Source organism: Canis lupus, chromosome X, assembly GCF_003254725.2.
Source record: "Canis lupus dingo isolate Sandy chromosome X, ASM325472v2, whole genome shotgun sequence".
NCBI classification, from domain to species: Eukaryota; Metazoa; Chordata; class Mammalia; order Carnivora; family Canidae; genus Canis; species Canis lupus.
The window spans coordinates 45,530,903-45,551,690 of record NC_064281.1 but is presented as its reverse complement, the minus strand read 5'-3'; the positions used below and the strand labels follow the sequence as shown (position 1 = coordinate 45,551,690).

At 39.5% G+C, this 20,788-nt stretch overlaps 1 protein-coding gene across 16 annotated transcripts in view; it reads left to right on the top strand.

Annotated features, from left to right (window-relative positions):
- The first annotated feature begins 11,526 nt into the window (after positions 1–11,526).
- The window catches only part of HUWE1 (HECT, UBA and WWE domain containing E3 ubiquitin protein ligase 1), a 175,171-nt gene continuing 165,909 nt past the window's right edge, over positions 11,527–20,788 (top strand). For 7 of the 16 annotated variants that reach the window (XM_035711675.2, XM_025468554.3, XM_025468553.3 and 4 more), the window contains exons 1-2: positions 14,212–14,422; positions 17,817–17,953. The gene's annotated coding sequence lies outside the window, so the exon portion shown is untranslated. Of the gene's footprint in view, positions 11,779–11,977; positions 12,188–14,098; positions 14,423–14,646; positions 14,665–17,816; positions 17,954–20,788 lie in introns of those variants that run through there. The other 9 variants (XM_025468548.3, XM_049107093.1, XM_025468549.3 and 6 more) reach the window with 8 other exon arrangements.

Below are 20,788 nucleotides of genomic sequence, written 5' to 3'. Positions count from 1 at the left end.
CTAGGACAAGTACCTAGGCTTGGGATTGCTGAGTCATATGGTAAGTGTATATTTAACTTTATAAGAAGCTGCCTAACTGTTTTCCAGGGTGACTATAATATTTTGTATTCTCACCAGCAATATAAGAAAGTTCCAGATGTTTCTCTATATTTTCCTTGAAAAAATCTTATAATTTAATGATTTACATTTAGGTCTGTGATTCATTTTGAGTCAATTTTTATAATAACTGTGAGGTTTTAGTCAGAATTCACTTCTTATATATGGATGTCCAATTGTTCTAATATAATTTGTTGAATAGACTATCATTTTCCCATTGAATTCTTTGTATCTCTGTCACAAATCAATTGACTGTATTTGTGTGGGTCTATTTCTGCATTCTCTATTTTGTTACATTGATCTATATGTCTGTCCCTTCACCAACACCACACTGCCTTGATTATTGTACCTATATAGTAAGTTTTAAAATCAGGTTGTGTGAATCCTCTAACTTTATTAATCTTTTCAAAAAATTTTTGGTTATTCTACTTCCTTTGCCTTTCTGTTTGAATTTTATTTTTTTTTATTTTTATTTATTTATGATAGTCACACACAGAGAGAGAGGCAGAGACATAGGCAGAGGGAGAAGCAGGCTCCATGCAGGGATCCCGACGTGGGATTCGATCCCAGGTCTCCAGGATCGTGCCCTGGGCCAAAGGCAGGCGCTAAACCGCTGCGCCACCCAGGGATCCCTCTGTTTGAATTTTAGACTCAACACATCTGTATTTACAAAAGATCTTGCTGAGGTTTTGATATGAACTGCATTAAATATATAGCTGAATTTAGGGAGAACTGACATCTTTAATACTTTGTGTTCCAGTCCATAAACATGGTATGTTTGTTCAGTTATTGAGGCCTTTGGACATTTCTTTCACCAGAGTTTTATAGATATAAGCATATAGATCCTATACATGTTTTGTTAGATTTTTCCCTAAGTATTTCATTTTCTGAGCTATTATAAATAGTATTGTTTATTGCTAGTATATAGAAATGTGATTGATTTCTGTGCTGACCTTGTATTCTACAAAACTTTACTTATTAGTTCTAGGTTTGTGTGTTTTATTTGGGGTTGTCATCTGTGAATAGGGATGGTTTTATTCATACCCTCTTCTTTCTTCTCCTCTCCCTCCCTAACTGCCTAGAGTTGAGCTGCCTAAATCAGATGAAATATAAGAGTGGAGGATAAATAGAGTTGTTATAGATCACCTGCAAATTATTCAAGTTGCTTAGAAGTCATTCTACAATAAGGTGGCCAAAAATTACCTGCAGATGATGTGATCATATAACTATGATAAATGGTAAAACAATAATAAAAATCTTACAATAATATATATTACAAAAATACCAGTACCTCTTATTGACAGGGACTGTTCCAATTATTGCACATAAACAAACTTTTAAAATCACAACCGTATGATATGGATATTATTATCCCCATTTTACAGATGTACAAATTGTAAATGGAAAAATGGGGCACAAACCCAGGTAGACTGGCTCCATTGTTTGTGCTCTTAATCATTACCCATTGGAACAGAAGAGTCTAGAAATGGACTCCAAAATTTCCAGGAGATTAGTATGATTTCAAATGAATGAATAAAATATCAACTATTCAATTACATAGAAATAATTGGGTAGCTATTGGGAAAAATTAAAGTTAGAAACCTATATTTATACTGTACATCAAAATAAAACCCATTTGGGACAAGTATTTAAAGGTAAAAATTAAACCCATAAAGTTACTAGAAGAAAACAGAGAAAGTTTTATAATCTTGAGGTAGGGAAAGCTTTCCAAAGTAGAGCACATAAGTCAGCTACTACAAATGAAATAATCAGTAATTTGATTATATAAAATATTTTAAATTTGTATATTCTAAGAAATTTACAAGGGTAAAAGACAAATAACAAACTAAGGAAAATATTTGTATCAGGAAGCCAAAGTGTTACTATCCACAATATAAATAGAGTTATTCCAAATCAATAAAAAATACTAAATTCAATAAAAACTTGAACAAACAACACAAACAGGCTACACATTTGAAAAGAAAGAATTCAAATGGCTAAGAAACAAATTAAAAGGTGCTCAATTTCGTGGACCCTGAACTTTACGGTCAACTAATATTCGATAAAGGAGGAAAGACTATCCACTGGAAGAAAGACAGTCTCTTCAATAAATGGAGCTGGGAAAATTGGACATCCACATGCAGAAGAATGAAACTAGACCACTCTCTTTCACCATACACAAAGATAAACTCAAAATGGATGAAAGATCTAAATGTGAGACAAGATTCCATCAAAATCCTAGAGGAGAACACAGGCAACACCCTTTTTGAACTCGGTCACAGTAACTTCTTGCAAGATACATCCACGAAGGCAAAAGAAACAAAAGCAAAAATGAACTATTGGGACTTCATCAAGATAAGAAGCTTTTGCACAGCAAAGGATACAGTCAACAAAACTAAAAGACAACGGACAGAATGGGAGAAGATATTTGCAAATGACGTATCAGATAAAGGGCTAGTTTCCAAGATCTATAAAGAACTTATTAAACTCAACACCAAAGAAACAAACAATCCAATCATGAAATGGGCAAAAGACATGAAGAGAAATCTCACAGAGGAAGACATAGACATGGCCAACAAGCACATGAGAAAATGCTCCGCATCACTTGCCATCAGGGAAATACAAATCAAAACCACAATGAGATACCACCTCACACCAGTGAGAATGGGGAACACTAACAAGGCAGGAAACCACAAATGTTGGAGAGGATGCGGAGAAAAAGGAACCCTCTTACACTGTTGGTGGGAATGTGAACTGGTGCAGGCACTCTGGAAAACTGTGTGGAGGTTCCTCAAAGAGTTAAAAATAGACCTGCCCTACAACCCAGCAATTGCACTGTTGGGGATTTACCCCAAAGATTCAGATGCAATGAAACGCCGGGACACCTGCACCCCAATGTTTCTAGCAGCAATGTCCACAATAGCCAAACTGTGGAAGGAGCCTCGGTGTCCATCGAAAGATGAATGGATAAAGAAGATGTGGTTTATGTATACAATGGAATATTACTCAGCCATTAGAAACGACAAATACCCACCATTTGCTTCAACGTGGATGGAACTGGAGGGTATTATGCTGAGTGAAGTAAGTCAATCGGAGAAGGACAAACAGTGTATGTTCTCATTCATTTGGGGAATATAAATAATAGTGACAGGGAATATAAGGGAAGGGAGAAGAAATGTGTGGGAAATATCAGAAAGGATGACAGAACATAAAAACTCCTAACTCTGGGAAACGAACTAGGGGTGGTGGGAGGGGAGGAGGGGGGGGGGTGGGGGTGAATGGGTGACGGGCATTGAGGGGGACACTTGATGAGATGAGCACTGGGTGTTATTCTGTATGTTGGTAAATTGAACACAAATAAAAAAATAATTTATTTAAAAAAACAAAAAAAAATGGAAAAAAAAAATAAAAGGTGCTCAATTTCACCAAAAAGTGAAAAGCATGAAAATGACGGCAATGACATATCACTTTGTGCCAGATTAGCACAAAGATAAAATGAGGGAAAATACACAGCTTTGGCAAGAGTATAGAGGAAAAACATTCTCGTACTCTGGTACTAGGAATATAAATGTGCATCATTCTCTTGGAGAAAGAGTTGGCAATATCTATACAATTGTAAAATGCGCATACCCATTGCAGCAATTCCATTTCCAGGCATTTGTTTTACAGGAATACATACATTTGCAAAGCTATGTACAAGGATGTTCATTTCAGTACTCTATAATAATGAAAGCTCAGTAAGAATCCAAAGAAGCATCTACCACATGCAACTAATTAAAAAATAAGGTATATATTTAAGTATTGAGATATTAAGAAATCCATAATTGAGTGTTATCTCATCCACTTATTTCTGAGGATCCTCAAGCGATTTCATACAGGATGACTAAAATGGGCATAATGATAACACTTGCCTCATAGGGGTTTTTTTTTATTCATTCAGTCTTTCAAAAATATTTATTGAAAAAGATATAATTGCCAGGCACTATGCTAGGTGCTGGGGTACAGATATAAACAAAAAAGAGATGGCCCTGTTCTCAAGACGTTCACTGCTTAGTATAGAGTGTGGAGGGGTGTTGGGGAGGGGCAGGGAGAAGGGACAGTCATTAATCACACAACTGTACAGTTGTCTTGGGTGCCTAGCGAGAAAAATAGCAGAGTATCATAAAAGTGTATTACAGGGTGCCCTGATCCAGTTTTGGGGGGTCAGTGAAGGCGACTCTGAAGTGATATTTGATTTAAAAAAAAGATGGTGATGGGCCAGATACTTTGTATAAATGCCAGCTCCAGAAGTTAATTTAAAAGAATAAGGTAAAAAACAAAAGAAAAGAATAAGATAGATGTATATATGCTGACATGGAAGAATGTCAAGAATACATTAAGTCATTCATCAGTTGATGGACTTTTGGGCTCTGTCTATAATTTGGCTATTCATAATACTGCTATAAATATTGGGGTGCATGCATCCCTTAAAATTAGTACTTTTGTATTTTTTGCATAACTACCTAGTAATGCAATTGCTGGATCACAGGGTAGTTCTGTTTTTAATTTTTTGAGGAACCTCCATGCTGTTTCCCGGAGTAACTGCACCAGTTTGCGTTCCCACTAACAGTATAACAGGGGAGGTAGGTAGGGGGATGGGTTAAATAGATAATGGGGATTAAGGAGTGTTCTTGTTGTGATGAGAACCAGGTGTTCTGCGGAAGTGCGGAGTATCTAAATTGTACACCTGAAACTAATATTACACTATGTTAACTAGAATTTAAACAAAAACTTAAAAAATATACTGTCAATAAAGCAAACTGTAAAACATATATAGCATGATTTGTCCCCTTTTTATGGTTTAAAAGGACCTATGTTATAATACACATATGTATCAATGTATAGATAGAAAATCTAGAAGAATATATACCACAGTAACAGTTGTTAACCCTATCTGAATAATTTATAAATTTATAAATTTGTCTGATATTCTATAACCATAAAAAAGATATATATTATGGAATGACAGCATGAACATTAGCAATATTAGTATTCGGGATCCCTGGGTGGCGCAGCGGTTTGGCGCCTGCCTTTGGCCCAGGGCGCGATCCTGGAGACCCGGGATCGAATCCCACGTCGGGCTCCCGGTGCATGGAGCCTGCTTCTCCCTCTGCCTCTCTCTCTCTCTCTCTCTGTGTGTGACTGTCATAAATAAAAAAAAAAAAAGAAATAGAAATATTAGTATTCAATCGACATGAAGAGAAATCTCACAGAGGAAGACATAGACATGGCCAACAAGCACATGAGAAAATGCTCTGCATCACTTGCCATCAGGGAAATACAAATCAAAACCACAATGAGATACCACCTCACACCAGTGAGAATGGGGAACATTAACAAGGCAGGAAACCACAAATGTTGGAGAGGATGGGGAGAGAGGGGAACCCTCTTGCACTGTTGGTGGGAATGTGAACTGGTGCAGCCACTCTGGAAAACTGTGTGGAGGTTCCTCAGAGTTAAAAGTAGATCTGCCAGGCAGCCCAGGTGGCTCAGCGGTTTAGCGCCGCCTTCAGCCCAGGGCCTGACCTGGACACCCGGGATTGAGTCCCAAGTCAGGCTCCCTGCATGGAGCCTGCTTCTCCCTCTGCCTGTGTCTCTGCCTCTCTCTCTCTCTCTCTCTCATGAATAAATAAATAAAGTCTTTTTTTTAAAAAAATAGATCTGCCCTACGACTCAGCAATTGGACTGCTGGGGATTTACCCCAAAGATACAGATGCAGTGAAACGCCGCAACACCTGCCCCTCCCCCCGATGTTTCTAGCAGCAATGTCCACGATAGCCAAACTGTGGAAGGAGCCTCGGTGTCCATCGAAAGATGAATGGATAAAGAAATTGTGGTATATGTATACAATGGAATATTACTCAGCCATTAGAAATTACAAATACCCACCATTTGCTTCAATGTGGAGGGACCTAGAGGGTATTAGGCTGAGTGAAATAAGTCAATCGGAGAAAGACAAACATTATATGGTCTCATTCATTTGGGAAATATAAAAATTAGTGAAAGGGAATAAAGGGAAAGGAGAGAAAATGAGTGAAAATATCAGTGAGGGTGACAAAACGAGAGACAGCTAACTGGGAAATGAACAAGGGGTAGTGGAAAGGGAGGTGAGCGGAGGGGGTGGGGGTGACTGGGTGATGGGCCCTGAGGGGGGCACTTGGGATGAGCACTGGGTGTTATGCTATATGTTGGCAAATTGAACTCCAATAAAAAAAATTAAAAAACAAAGAAATATTAGTATTCAAGGCAAAAAGTTTTAAATAGGGTAAAGAGATATATTGGTAAAGGAAATTATCTACCAAGCATATGTTCTATCATAAATATGCATACCAAACAGTATTATATTAAAATATATGAAGAAAACAAAAAGTAGGTAAAATGCAACCCTTGCAAAAATTGATCATATACTGAGTCACAAAAGAAAACATAATACATTTCCAATAGTAAAAACCATAAAAGTCACATTATTGGAACACAGTGCAATACGATTAACTTCTAATCGCAAAAAAAAAAAAAAAGTTGAGTCACACTCTACAATAGGCCAAATCCTAAAATGTCCCCTTCCCCAGATTTCCCACCCTAATTTCCAGAATGTGAATATGATTATACCTGTGATTATGTTACATTACCTGGCAAAAGGGATTTTGCAGATTAAAGTTCCCCTCAAAATAAGGAGATTATTCTGGATTATCCCAATGGCCTTAATCCAATCACATAAACGTTTTTTTTAAAGATTTTATTCACTTATTCATGAGAGACACACACAGAGAGAGAGGCAGAGACACAGGCAGAGGGAGAAGCAGGCTCCATGCAGGGAGCCGAACGTGGGACTCAATCCCCGGTCTCCATGATCAGGCCCTGGGCTGAAGGCGGCGCTAAACCGCCGAGTCACCCGGGCTGCTCTCACATAAACCTTTTAAAAGTAGAGAGTTTTCTCGGGTTAGTGGTGGAAGAGAAAGGCAGAGAGATTCTAAGCAAAAGAAGGATTCAGCGTGCCACTACTGGCTTGATGATAGAAAGGGATAAGTAAGGCGAAGAAAGTGTGGGTGCCTCTAGAAGCTAGGACCATGAGGATCTCAGTCCTACCATATAGCAAGGAATTAAATCCTGACAATAGCTTAAACGAATTAGAAATGGATTCTTCCCCAGAGCCTCTAAATAAAAGCCAAGTCTGGGGTAGCCCTGGTGGTGCAGCGGTTTAGCGCCGCCTGCAGCCCGGGGTGTGATCCTGGAGACCCTGGAGTCCCACGTTGGACTTCCTGCATGGAGCCTGCTTCTCCCTCTGCCTGTGTCTCTTGCTCTCTCTGAGTGAATAAATAAATAAATCTTTAAGAAAAAAGAGGCCAAGTCTGGGGACACCTTGATTTTGGCATTGTATGATCCAAAGCAAGAACTCAGTAAAGCCCACCAAGACTTCTGACATATAGAACTGTGAGACAATAAGGTATTGTTTTACACTGATAAATATGTGATTTGTTATGCAAAATGAAAACAAATACAAAATACTTTACATCCATAAAACAATGAGATATGTAGCCTATCAAATTTTCAGTTTCAAAACCTTTAATGATCCAGTCATGCAAGCAGAATAGGGAGATGGCGCACCCATACGTCCCAAGGGAATGTAAATTGGTAAAATCTTTCCTAAAGTACACTGGGCCCCTAAAATGTGGATGTGCTTTGCCTTGTTGAAATTTGTTGTAGTCGAATAATCATAGTGGTAAGCAAAGAATTTTCTGAATATCCTTTACAGAACTGCTTTATAACAGTGGACAGTTAGAAACAACATGATTGTACAGCAACAGAAGACTGGTTTATCAAATACTATATCCTACACCCGTTTGATGAAACAAACTTATGCAAGCAAAACCCAATAGGAATTCTTACAGAACTTTACAAGCTAATTTTCAAGTTTATCTGGGAAAAAAATGCACAAGAATAGTCAAGAAATTTGTGGGGGGAAAAAACAGAGGGGCTTGCCCTAGAAGATATGAAATAATAATTTATTAAAGCAAACAGAATTTTTTTCTTGGACTGCCTGCTTTTTTTTTTAGATTTTATTCATCTATTCATGAGAGACAGAGAGAGAGAGAGGCAGAGACACAGGCAGAGGGAGAAGCAGGGTCCACGCAGGGAGCCCGACATGGGACTGGACTCCTGGTCTCCAGGATCAGGCCCTGGGCTGAAGGCGGCGCTAAACTGTTGAGCCACCGGGGCTGCCCCAGGAATTTGGTTTTTGATAAAGGGAAATAATGATCTGTTGAATAAATATTTAGGTCCTAATGAAAAATACTAATAAGTAATTATCATTACAAGGGAATAATAGTCATCTATTAAGAATAATATTGTTAGAATATTTAATGACTTAGAAAAATGTTTACCAAAAAATTTCCAGATAATTAAAGAGCTAAACATAAAAAAATTCTAAAATATTACAAGGAAATACAGAACAGTGTTGGAGTAGAAAGGCTTTCTTATACAAGATTCAAAATGCAAAAGCCATAAAAGAAATGATTGGTAAATCTGAATACATCAACATTTAAAACATCTATACCCCAAAAGACCCCATGAGCAAAGTTTAAAAATAACCAGAAGTCTGCAAAACATTTCCCACACATATAACAAAGATTTATATCCAGACTGCATAATTTTTTTAAAGACTTTATTTATTTATTCATGAGAGACACACAGAGAGAGAGGCAGAGACACAGGCAGAGAGAGAAGCAGGCTCCATGCAGGGAGTCTGACGTGGGACTTGATCCCAGGTCTCCAGGATCACACCCCAGGCTGAAGACGGCACTAAACCACTGGGCCACCAGGGCTGCCCCAGACTGCATAATTTAATAACAAGAAGCCAAACAATCCAACTGGAAAACAGATAAAAGATATGAACAGGCAAGTTACAAAAAAACACACAAGCAAGTAGCCAACAAAATATGAAACTTTCCCTTAACCTCACTAACAATCAGGGAAGCACAAGTAATGGACACTTTTTAGTTATTGCACTGGCAAAATATTCAAACAATTGGTTAATCTGTTTTGTTTCTTAAATTCCACATATGAGTGGGATCATATAGTATTTGTCTTTCTCTGACTGACTTATTTTAGTCAGCATAATACCGTCTAGTTCCACCCATGTAGTTGCAAATGGCAAAATTTCATTCTTTTTAATGGCTGAGTAATGTTTCATTATATACATATATATATACAATGAACATAGGGGAAGGGAAGGAAAAATAAGATAAAAACAGAGAGGGAGGCAAACCAGAAGAGACTCTTAACTATAGGAGACAAACTGAAGGTTGCTGGAAGGGAGGTGGGTGGGGGGATGGGGTAATTGGGTGATGGGCATTAAGGAGGGCACTTGCTGTAATGAGCACTCGGTGTTACATACAATTGATGAATCACTAAATTCTATGCCTGAAACTAATAATATACTATATGTTAACTAAATTGAATGTAAATAAAAAATTTAAAAAAGCAATCGATTAATAGTGTGAATAAAATTTAGGGAAATAGTTATTCACTGCTGGGGGAGCTATAAACTGAATCATTCAATGAGGCAATTTGGCATTAAATATTAAAATTTCAAAATGTGCTGTCTTTGAGCTACCTATTTCACTTTTCCATTTTGTCTTACAGAAATATTTTAGCATATGAAGGAAAAATGTATACGTATTTTTCACTGAAGCACTGTTAATAGTAAGAAAAATAACACTCTAACAGTAAAAGATTGAGAACAATATATATTTATCAATAGGTGACTATATCAGTAGTTAACTATAGTGCACTCAGTCAATGGAATACTATACAGTACATAAATGACAAATTTATATAGACTGACATGGAAAGATCATCAAGCATAGAAAGTGAATAAAGCAATTGACAGAAGGATACATAAAATAGGATACCATTTATATCTTTAAAAAGTAAAAAACAAAGCTATGTATTTCTATATATATATGAATGTAAGAGGAATTTTAAATTAATCTGTGTTAAGTGCTTTGCAATAATGTATTCATTTATATGTAATTAGGAAAAATTTTTTAAAATGAAAAACAACAAAAACAAAGCTAATTACATGTTAAAGGAATGTTTCATGTTGCCATTAAAATGTTATAAAATGATATAGAAAAATATTTATTACATGGCAAATATTAACTAGGCTATTAAATAATCACATGCTATGATAATATTTTTACTTATAAGTATTTTAAATAAATCACTTATTTACTTAAAAGGCGTAGAGCCCATGGATTATTAGGATTAATGTAGATGCTATGAGAGGTTGGAATTAGAATCAAAGGCCTTACTAAATTAAAAGGTTTTTTTGAAGACTATACTAGCAGTATTGGTGAAGATAATGTGAATATCCAAATAAACTGGAATTCTTATATATTTCTGGTGAGACCTTATATTGTTACAACTGTTCTGGAGAGCCTGTTACATGTTTTTTGGGAGGAGTTACCTTTTGACCCTATCTACTCCATTTCTACAAATTTCTCCTGGAGGGAAATCTTAGAAATATGCACATATTTAGTTACACCAAAGTTCATGTCCTACTTCTTTTAATAAAAAAAAAGACCTAAACATGGAGTCTTGGTTAAATAATTAACATTAATGGAATAATATTCACTCATTAAAAATAACACTGTAAAAAGATCTCTCAAAAGGGGCCTCCATAAAGCTAGATCATACACAAAATTTTTGTGTAAATATATATTTGACGGGCAGTGAATCCATTCATCGGATTCTCAATTCGGGGCATGAACCACTGTTCTGTAGGGTTAGAATTAAAACTGGAAGATGTAATTACAGTTTTTATTTCTTCTGTGTCTCAAGAGTAAGTACTTCGGATTGTGCTTTTGTCTTTATACTTTAAAATACTGAGTTAATACTTAAAAAAAATTCAAACCTTACCAAAGTATCTTAAATTGCCATTCAAAGCTCCCCTCTATTCCCATCCTCTAATCTCCTTCTGCAACCCAGATGAAGCCCGGTCAATAGTTAGGGGTACGTGCTACCAAATTCTTTTTAATTCCTATGTATTCACAGGTGCAAATCCTCTTGGATTTGCACCTTGGTAATAGCACTACCACCCCAAATAATACCAAGGAGAACAATAAAGATAATATTTATTGAGAGCTTACTAAATGCCTGGAGTAAGTGTTGTAAGGATTTTCCCAGAGGGGGGGCGGGGGGGTTGACCCCGGCGGCGCCCCTGTTGGCTCCAGCCCTCCACACCGCCTCCCTGCTTGCCCTCTTGCCCCCTACTCTTCCGCAGGCAGCTGGAGAGACTGTTAATTTTTAAACGTAAATCAAATCAAATCACGTCACCCTTCGTCGTGCCTCGAATCAAATCTAATTCCTTAGCGACCCTACAATCCTCTACCGTTGGGTTTGTTGGACCGAGAATAGCTCAAGCGCAGTCCCCTACAAGGTAGACTGCTCCACCGCGGAGGGAGTGCCTTCCCGAGGGGCAGGGGCGGGGCTCCTCAAGCGGTGGGGTGGAGCCTCAGATCCGGTGTGAAGAGAGCCGGAGGGGTAGGTTTTCCGCGGAGGGTGAGCGAGGGGAGCAGGGCTAAAGCAAGGCCCGAGGACTCGGCACGCTCCTGCGGGCTCTGCGGAGCTACTGCCACCGAGGTGAGCATCTTACCCTGGGTTGGGGGGCGGGCCCTGCTAGCGAGGCCATCCTCCGCTCCTCGCGGAGGGTTGTTCCCACGGGACCCTACGCGGAGTCGCGGAGGTGGCGGCCTTGGGGAGCCAGCGGGAGAGGCTGGTGAAGGGGCCCGGCGGCCTGCCCCAGCCCTCCCTCAACTCCGCCTTCTCTCCCCTCCCCCAGGCCTTGGCCGGCGCCAGCTAAAAGCTAGCCGCATCTTCTGGGGCTGCGGGGCAGCGGCAGGCAGCGCGGCGGGAGAGCGGCTGACAGTGCTGACAGTGGGGATGCGAGGTACCGGCATTAGTCGTGGCCAAGTGGCCTTAGAGAGGGAGTAGAGGCTAGGCCTTCGGCGTTTCTCTCAGGTTCTCGGAAGGCGGCCTCAGGAGGGGGAAGGTGAGGGGCCGCCAGGCAGGCTTCGCGGTAACTACTAGGCTTTGTATATGTATATTTTGGTATCTAAATGGTACTACACACACACACACACACACACACACGCACAAACATTCATTTCGGGTAATTGCCTTTTAAAAACTTAATATGTCTTGTAGCTCTTCATATACCAGGGAATCTAAATTTATCTCATTTATAAACAGCTGCATTGTACGATTGTACTACAGTTTATTTAACCATTTCCGATTGATGTACATTATCTTGTTTCCCTTGGGGGGGGAGAAGGGCTATTACAAGCAATGCTATAATGAATGGGTTTGTATATATACGTTTCATGCACATGTATGAGTATTTCCGTAGGAGAAATTCTTAGAAGAGTAATCGCTACTCAAAGTGTATATGCATTTTGAATTTTGATACATTTGTCCAAATTGCCTTCCCAAAAGGCTATACTGATTTACACTCCCCAATGTTGTGCAATATTGCCCATTTTCCACAGTTATGCCAACATGGATTATTATCAATCTTTGTCATTTGGACTAATTTGAAGCGCAAAAAATGGTATGTCATTGTTTTCATTTGCATTTCTCTGATTACCAGTGAAATTGAACATATTTTTTATTTGTCCGATTACAAAAGTAAGTAGGCAAATATCTATAAGCAATAAGCATTTCAAAAATGTAATATTAATTACTCCATGCTCAGTAGCAAGAAAAATTAAAAAATACCTAGAAGTAAACTACAAAACTTTATTGAGGTATATAATAAAAGAATGTTTGCATACATGGAAAAGGAATATCACGCTTCTTGCTAAGAAGGCTCAATTTTGTAGTCCTGCCCATTTTTCCTATATTGATTTATACAATTGATGGAATTTCAATAAATATGCCAAGTTTTTGGAACTCAATACGATTCTAAAGTTCATCTAGAAAAAAGATGGCTAAGAATAACCGAGAAAATATTTTAAAAGATAAGTAAAGATGGGGCTATTTGTACTACCAGGTATTAAATATTGTACTCTAAGGAACAATATTTAAATTAGAATGGACAGAACAAAGCATTAGACTAGAAAAGCCCACAAATCGAGCCAGATTGGATCCAAGATTTATTGGAGAAACATTGTTGGCTAGACGTGGGAAAACTGCCATATTAAAAACTGCAAGCACGCACCCCCCCACCCCAGCTTGAATTTTCCTTTGAGGTCAGACTCCTTTGTTTGGCGAAAACCACTTTATTCAATCTTTTGGTTATGCCAAGGTAAAGGGTCAGGAGTTAAAAATTAGTGGCTTTAGAGCTAGAACTAACGATAAGAGCCCTTCGTTACATTAAGATGGATTCAGGTTAGCCTGCAGTGCGGCGAGGGAAGGAGTCAGGATATTATGTCTTAAAAAAATTTTCCCCCGATCTAATGGGCAAAAAGTGTTATGTCATTGTTTTCATTTGCATTTGTGAGCTTATTGTGAGACTGAACGTCTTTTATGTGTTAGTCCAGGATAATATGTGATTACTGGAGGCAGGTAACAATGGGAGACCCATTGCTTCTCTTCCAGAATGGAGTTTGGCTAATTGGTACAGATCTGTCCGGAAGCATGAGAATAAACAGGTTGACTTTTTAAATTTTCCTCAAGCACTAGGCTCTAGACACCTTAGATCGGGGGCGGAGGCAGTTTTCAGGACATGGCCGAGATTTGGCGCTGAGCTGTGTCATCGCGAGGTTTGGCAGCCAGCTCCGCAGTGGGTCGGAAACCTCGTGGTAGGCGAGATCCCTGCAGGACGGGAGGTTCCTCCCTTCCCCCCGAAAAACTCCCAGTCATTTTCATGAAGCCCCGCCTCTCTCCTTTTTAGGAGCATGCAATAGGTCTCGCGAGAGCTCGTGTTTCCTAAAGGCGAGGCGCGGGCCGTATCCTGCAGTGAATTCGAAGGTCTCGCAGAGACTAAAACGTAATATCGCGATAGTTCTGTCGGCGCATGCGGGAGCTGGCGGCGGCAGACTGACTCCGCCCCTCGGTGCTTCGTGAGGTTGTGCGTCATTTGCTTTTCGCTTCGCGTAGGGTGAGAGCGAAGCTGTAGCGACTTTGGCTTTGGTGGGAGGAGGGGTCTGGGAAGGGCTGGGCTCAGGCTTTTCCCGTCCGGTAAGAGATTCTCGCGGGATTGCGCGGAGGCGGCCGCGGTTCTGCTACGGACTGCAGCAGCCGCGGAGGCGGCAGTAGCCTCTTTGGGTCGTGCTGTTCTTACCTGGTGAGTTCTCGCGCGAGCGGGGCTACGTCCTCGTGGGATTCTTTCGCGGTGGCGGAGGTAGCTTGTGGGGTGGGGGTGGGGGGGGCAGTGACTAGGGTCGGTCCGCCGCTGTTAAGATGGCGGCGGAAGCTGATGTCTGTCCGGCCAGGACCCGAGACTGAGGTGTTGGCTGTCCGGGTTTGTGACGCTTCCCGGGCAGCCGACGTTAAGGAGGTGACTGTCGGCGAAACACCGAGGTGCTAGTAAGCTGAACCTGGGGCAAAGACCAAGCTGTCTCTGTTCGAGGCGACACCATTTCCCGGGCCTCGGTCGCGTGTGGGCCCGCCTTTGCCCCCACCAATCGGTCAACGCCTCCGTTGTTGCCACTGCAGTGGGCGGGTTGGGAGGGTTGGGGGGGCAGGAGTCCTAGAGTTAGTTAAGGAGTGGGGTCGGGGGTTAGATTGGACAGTGGGGGAAAGGGAACCAACCTATGACGACTGGTTCCCTCCCCGCTACCTTTTTTTCAGGCCTGCCTCTGTTCTCCGCCCATTTAGCGGCCCAAATGAATCCCCTAGTTTTTCTTGAATTGAGGTGGGCTCTACTTTCTTAACTGGTTTGGTATTTGAACTAACGTTTAGGGGTCAAGCTTTAGTGTCTCTGACGTACTCCTCCTTTTTTCCCCCTAATTCTGTCCTCATCCACATGGATATTTGAGGTTCGTAAATTTAAGAGGGGTAATCAAAGCTTTCCCTGTCACCCCCTCCCCAGCCCCACTAAGGAAGAGCTTAGCCCAAGTCCCTTAGCCTGTCCTGTCACCCTCTTTCCCTTGGTCCCCTTGACGTAAGGCTTGAGTAGAGCCTTTCCCGTTCCGTGCATTTACTCCATCTTTGTGGCTAGAACTATACAGTAGCCTTCCGTTTCCTCAAGTCTTCATGCTTGTATGACCCTGATTCGAGTACAGGGCGGGTTTCTGAAACTTTGCAGACTGCTCAACCATTCTTAGATGGAACAATGAATGGGTTGGTGGCTGGATGATTGCAGATCTCTTGTTTTGGAGCTCTTAGCCTTCCCTTTCTCATAACGCCCCTATCCCCCCGCAAAAACCTAAAGAAAAGGCTGTAGAGGATAATCCTCCAGTAAACCAACTTTTGTCCTTTTCTGTCCCTTGACATCCCTCTTTGCAAGTTCTGGAACCGCCCCTTTTCCCTGCCTTCTTCTGAGTTGCTGAGTCTTCTTGGTCCGTGAACCTCTGTTTTTGCGCTAACCACCTTTTAACATGCTTCCCACTTAATTCTTTGATTCCCTACCTCCGTGTTCTTTTTTTCAAGAGCTGAATCCCCTAGAGAGAAGATATCCGCCTGTCAGTCTCCACTACATTTCCCTTCCATGTGATAGAAAGTAAAATAGCTTTGATTATCTTCTGACCCTCAATCATTGCCCTGTTCTACTTTCCTGTTCCCTTCCTCCGCTCCACCATTACTGTAAAGGATTCCCTATCGTTTCTTTTCTTTATAGATTACATGTTCAGTCAGTATTGTTTTCTGTTAGCCCCAATGTTGCCTAGATTGAGGAGACCTCAACATTCTCCGGTCAAGGGAGGCACCCTGGTATGGTGGAAATAACTGTGTGCTTTGGGTTCACATCGAACTTTGTGACCTTGAGCAAATTAGTTTTGTTCAGTTCATCTGTATAATAGGAATAGTGGCGCTCATAGTAGCTAGAATTAGTTTGTAAAGTGCCCAGCTTATGTTAGGCACACAATATATTGTGGTTACATTTTCTTGGTGGAAGAATAGGTTGGAAGATGGATCTGTTTCATATAGTAGTTTTATGACCTGGGGAAAAAAAATAAGAGATTTTTATTCCTCTAATTGTAAGTTTTTAGTATATTTCTAGGCCAGCGTGGTCGTTTTTGTAGTTTTTTTTTCCCCTCTTTTTCTCCAGTGGTTCATGATGTTTGATTGTGATTCCTACCTGTGTTAACCTACTAGTGTAGGAATTTTAGTGCAAAGTCACTATCTTGAAATGACAACTAGCCATAAAGGTTCCTATCAAGAACCACACCCAGGTGTGCTGCCTTTTAGAAGGGATGCCTCATCCCTTGCATACTCCTACCTTTCATTCAAAAAGAGTTTATTCTGTTATTCACTCAAAGATGAAATTTATTGTCATGCTTTTCACAGTAATCAAGGGAACTTCTACCAGCTAGTTTTCAAGTATTCATACTGCTTTTCCCTTGCCTCCTTTCTTTGGTTCCTCAGATCAGTGTGGTGATCTATTTGGCTATACCTGCACAGGGTAATTCCTAGCTGAGAGAATTTAGGAAAGTTGCTTGGAATACCAAGCTTCTTTCCCATAGCAAATTACTGTCAGTTCTTTAATACACTACCTCCTGTTGTGTTTTGCCATTTTATATTTCCTGGCATTCTTATTAAATTATTAATTAAATTCTTATTAAATTCTAAATTAAATTAAAGAAGTGAGTGTATTCAGTTTGAAAGTCTTACTGTTAATATATTGATTAGACCAATATGAAACTGAATACTTTTATCTATCACCTTGGCCAGGTGATGAGGTTTGAAATAGGAATATGATGGTGAAAAGTTTACCGAGGATTAAAGATTACCATGGGTAACCATCTGGTAATTATATGGACACTAATTTTGAGTGTTAGGGTTTGCTTTGTTCAGTTTAAAGTGCTTTGGAGGTAATAGGATTTCCCCCTTTTTCATTGGGAGGACAGAAGAGCACTTTCTGCTCTTGAGATACTGCCTTGGAGTTCTTTGCAAATGTCTAGCAATGAATCAGAAATTAACTAAACCTTAATTTGACTCTTGTCATTCAGAACTAGAATAAATCTGGGAATGATAATTTAGGTATGACCTAAAAGATTTAATTTATTCTAGGTAGATCTCTAAAAAGAGAGGAAAGAGTGGCAATACTAGTTAAAAGCTTTGTCTAAGGTTCAGTGGCAAAGTTCAGCCTGAGTTTCCCAGGTGTTTATCAGTTGTCTCCCAGTATGCCCAAAAAGTGTATGTGAAGGTGAAAAGTAGTTTCTGTATGTGCATTTTTTTCCACAAAAAAATAATAAATTTAGCGTTGCCTTAGTATCAATTTATAGTGAGGATGTAAAATTGTAATTACTATCCCCTATAATTTCATTGGGTTTGAGGATGGAGATGAGTTTTCAAAGGTGTTGCCTAGATGTCAGAATAGAATAATTGGTTTGGCTCTTGGTTCTGAATTCTTGTTGCTGTTTAAAGCAAGTCCTTAAAAATGCAAATTGATATGTAAGAGCTATTGCTTAAGAAATAACAACTGTGATCATGTTTGAACATTGATATAATGATTAACTCCCCCATACTCTAATAAATGTATCTCTCTCTCCCCCTACCCTTTTTTTTTTTTTTTGTAGGTCCTCCAATAGTCTGACCTGAGTGGGTTAGCACTCCGGAGGAACTAGCTGACCAACTTGGTCAGGAAGGTTCAGGAAACTGTTGGAGAAGTGTTGGGATTTCCCACCAGGATGAGCATGATTGGCTGTGATTTTAGGTTAGTTTTTGTAGATCTTTGGGTAGTATTTGTATTTTACTTCCTGGAATGGAGTTGGGGGTGGTATATGTATTTCCATTCTGTAAATGAGCTACTTTGATTTCTTCCATTGTTTGGATCTGATGTGGCACTGGCTGCTTCTTGTATTATTGTTTAAATGAATTCTGTCTGTACATGATTTTTAAATCACCCTAAGCACCATTCAAAAAATAAAATTGCAAGATATTATGTCTAATCCTTTTTCAGTTATGAAAAATGTCAGACATACACAAATCAGATAGTATAGTGATCTCCCTGTGTATCCATCACCATGTTTAACAGTTACCAACTTGTAGCCATTCTGCTTCATCTGTACTTCTACCTACTGTGCCCACCCATTTTTTTTTATTTTTTAATGTTTGCTGGTTGTTTTTTTTTTTTTAATATTTATTCATGAGAGACACAGAGAGACAGAGACACAGGCAGAGGGAGAAGCAGGCCCCATGCAGGGAACCCGACGTGGGACTTGATCCTGGGTCTCTAGGATCATGCCCTAGGCTGAAGGCGACGCTAAACCACTGAGCCACCCGGGCTGCCCCCCACCCGTTATTTTGAAATAAATCCCTACTGTCATATTTTTACTTGCCAAATACTTCTATGTCTGAAAGAAAAGGGCTTTTTAAACATAACTTCAAAACCACTATCACAACTCAAAAAATTAATAATGATTTTTGAAGATTCCAAATATGAAGCTAATATTCACATTTTACTTTGAGTTAAAGTCCAAAGAAAATCCATTTATCACAAAGGTGGATTGATATATATTTTTTAAATCTATTTTAATCTGCAGGTTCCCTCCCTTTTGTTTTTTTCTTGATTTATTTGTTGAAGAAATTGTTGTGTAACTTCCCTCGTATTTGGTGACTGTACCCCAGCAGTGGTATCTAACCCATTCTTACTAAGTTAAAGACCCTGGAGGACCCCCCCCCCTCCATTATAATGGAACAAAGGCAGTAATCTCCTGTATCCCAGTTGGAGTTGATACTGCTGGCCTAGGCACTATCCCAAAATAACTAGTCATGGATTCCCTTTTCTGTGGCAGAGTCTGATTTAATTGATACCTGACCTCAGTTTCATGTCTTGGCTCTGCTTACTGCTCCACATGAAAAGTAGGCCTCCTTATGGAAGAAGCTAATGTTTCCTAGATAATGACCTGAGTGTGCCTTTGGGATTTTTTATGGTTTCAATTTCCTTAGGTGGTTTAGTTATTTTTATACTATCTTACAATGTTGCTTTTTATTCTTTTGATGTTGGTATCAGCTGCTCTGACCCATAACTTCTAAGCTATTAAGACTTAGTGATGAGTTCTTCTGGCTATAATACAGTTTTTGAAATGGCAATACTAAACAATTTTTTTATTTTATTTTTTTTAATACTAAACAATTTTTGAGAGCTTCCACTTACATTCTAATTTTCAGCTATTAATATGCAACCATAGTTTTCCTTTTGTTATTTTTCATTTTATTTCTTTTGGAAATGATGATCCACAGCATAAAATCCTTTAAATATTTCATTTCTGTCCTTGTGCAGAATTGGTTATCTTGGGATCTATTGTATGTCCCTTCCATAGTCAAAACCTGGGAATGGATTTTGGACATCTAGATAGGCTCCAGCCAGCCTTTGACTTAAGCACAAATGTGAGCAGAGCAAGATCACTTGTGCCTACCTTTAAAATGAGGGTTATTCTGAGTTGAGGGGCAGAGAGGGTAGAGTTCATGAATGAACGTTTTTGAAGTATCTAGATGAAATATGATTTTGAATCACCAGTGCTATGGTTCATGAGTTCAGGCTTTTCAGTTCTTTGTTCATTAATGGAGAAATCAGATCACTAGTTGAAAAGTGACTATTTAGGGATGCCTGGGTGGCTCAGTGGTTGAGCAACTGCCTTCAATTCAGGGTATGATCCCAGAGATCGGGGATCAAGTCCCACATCAGGCTCCCTGCGAGGAACCTGCTTCTCCAACTCTGCCTATGTCTGCCTTCTCTCTCTCTCTCATGAATAAATACATAAAATATTTTTTTTAAAAAGGTGATTATTTAAAGAAGTGATTTCTTGGGAATTCCAGTGAAGTCCATTCAACAAAATATTTTGGGCATATTAGAAATAGTGGTTAGATATTTACTCCTGTCTTCAGTTTTCTGTAGTTATTAGGAAGTTTGAACAAAGTCACTTAAACCTTCTAATCCAGAGTTTTGAATCTGGGATAACTGGATTTTTGGAACAGTTTTATACAGTAGGCATTTCAATATTTGAATTGTTTCCGGAGTTTTTAACAGCTACAGGTTTATAATGGCAATGCTGTTGATTTTTTTCTCTTTTGTTGCATGTTTTCAACCATGGGTTCAAAGTATTATTGAAATGCCAGACTTGATTGCTTTGAAAATGTTTGCCCTTCATATCCTGAGTTACCTTTCCTACCGTTACGTTATGTTAAAATTTGATGTGTATCTGTAACCATATTAGGCTCCTTTACAATGATTGCACTATGTATAAGGTTGATAGTCGCAAATACTTGGGCTCTGGATGTTTTGCTGTATTGTTCTCTGACTTGTTTCCTCAATGACTGGGTATCAGATGTTTATATGTTAATGTCAGGGATAATTCAGCTCAGAAGATTCTTTGGAAGCCCTCTCATTTGATGTGTCATAGGGGTTAAGTTGCTAAAACTTGATGTACTTGTTAACCAGCTTGGTCTTCTGGTTATTGAAATGCTTTCAGATAGTGTGAAAGAGTGGCTCTCTCTGAGTAAAACAACTGTAGGTTTTGTTTGGGCCGTTCATACTGAGCATTTTCAC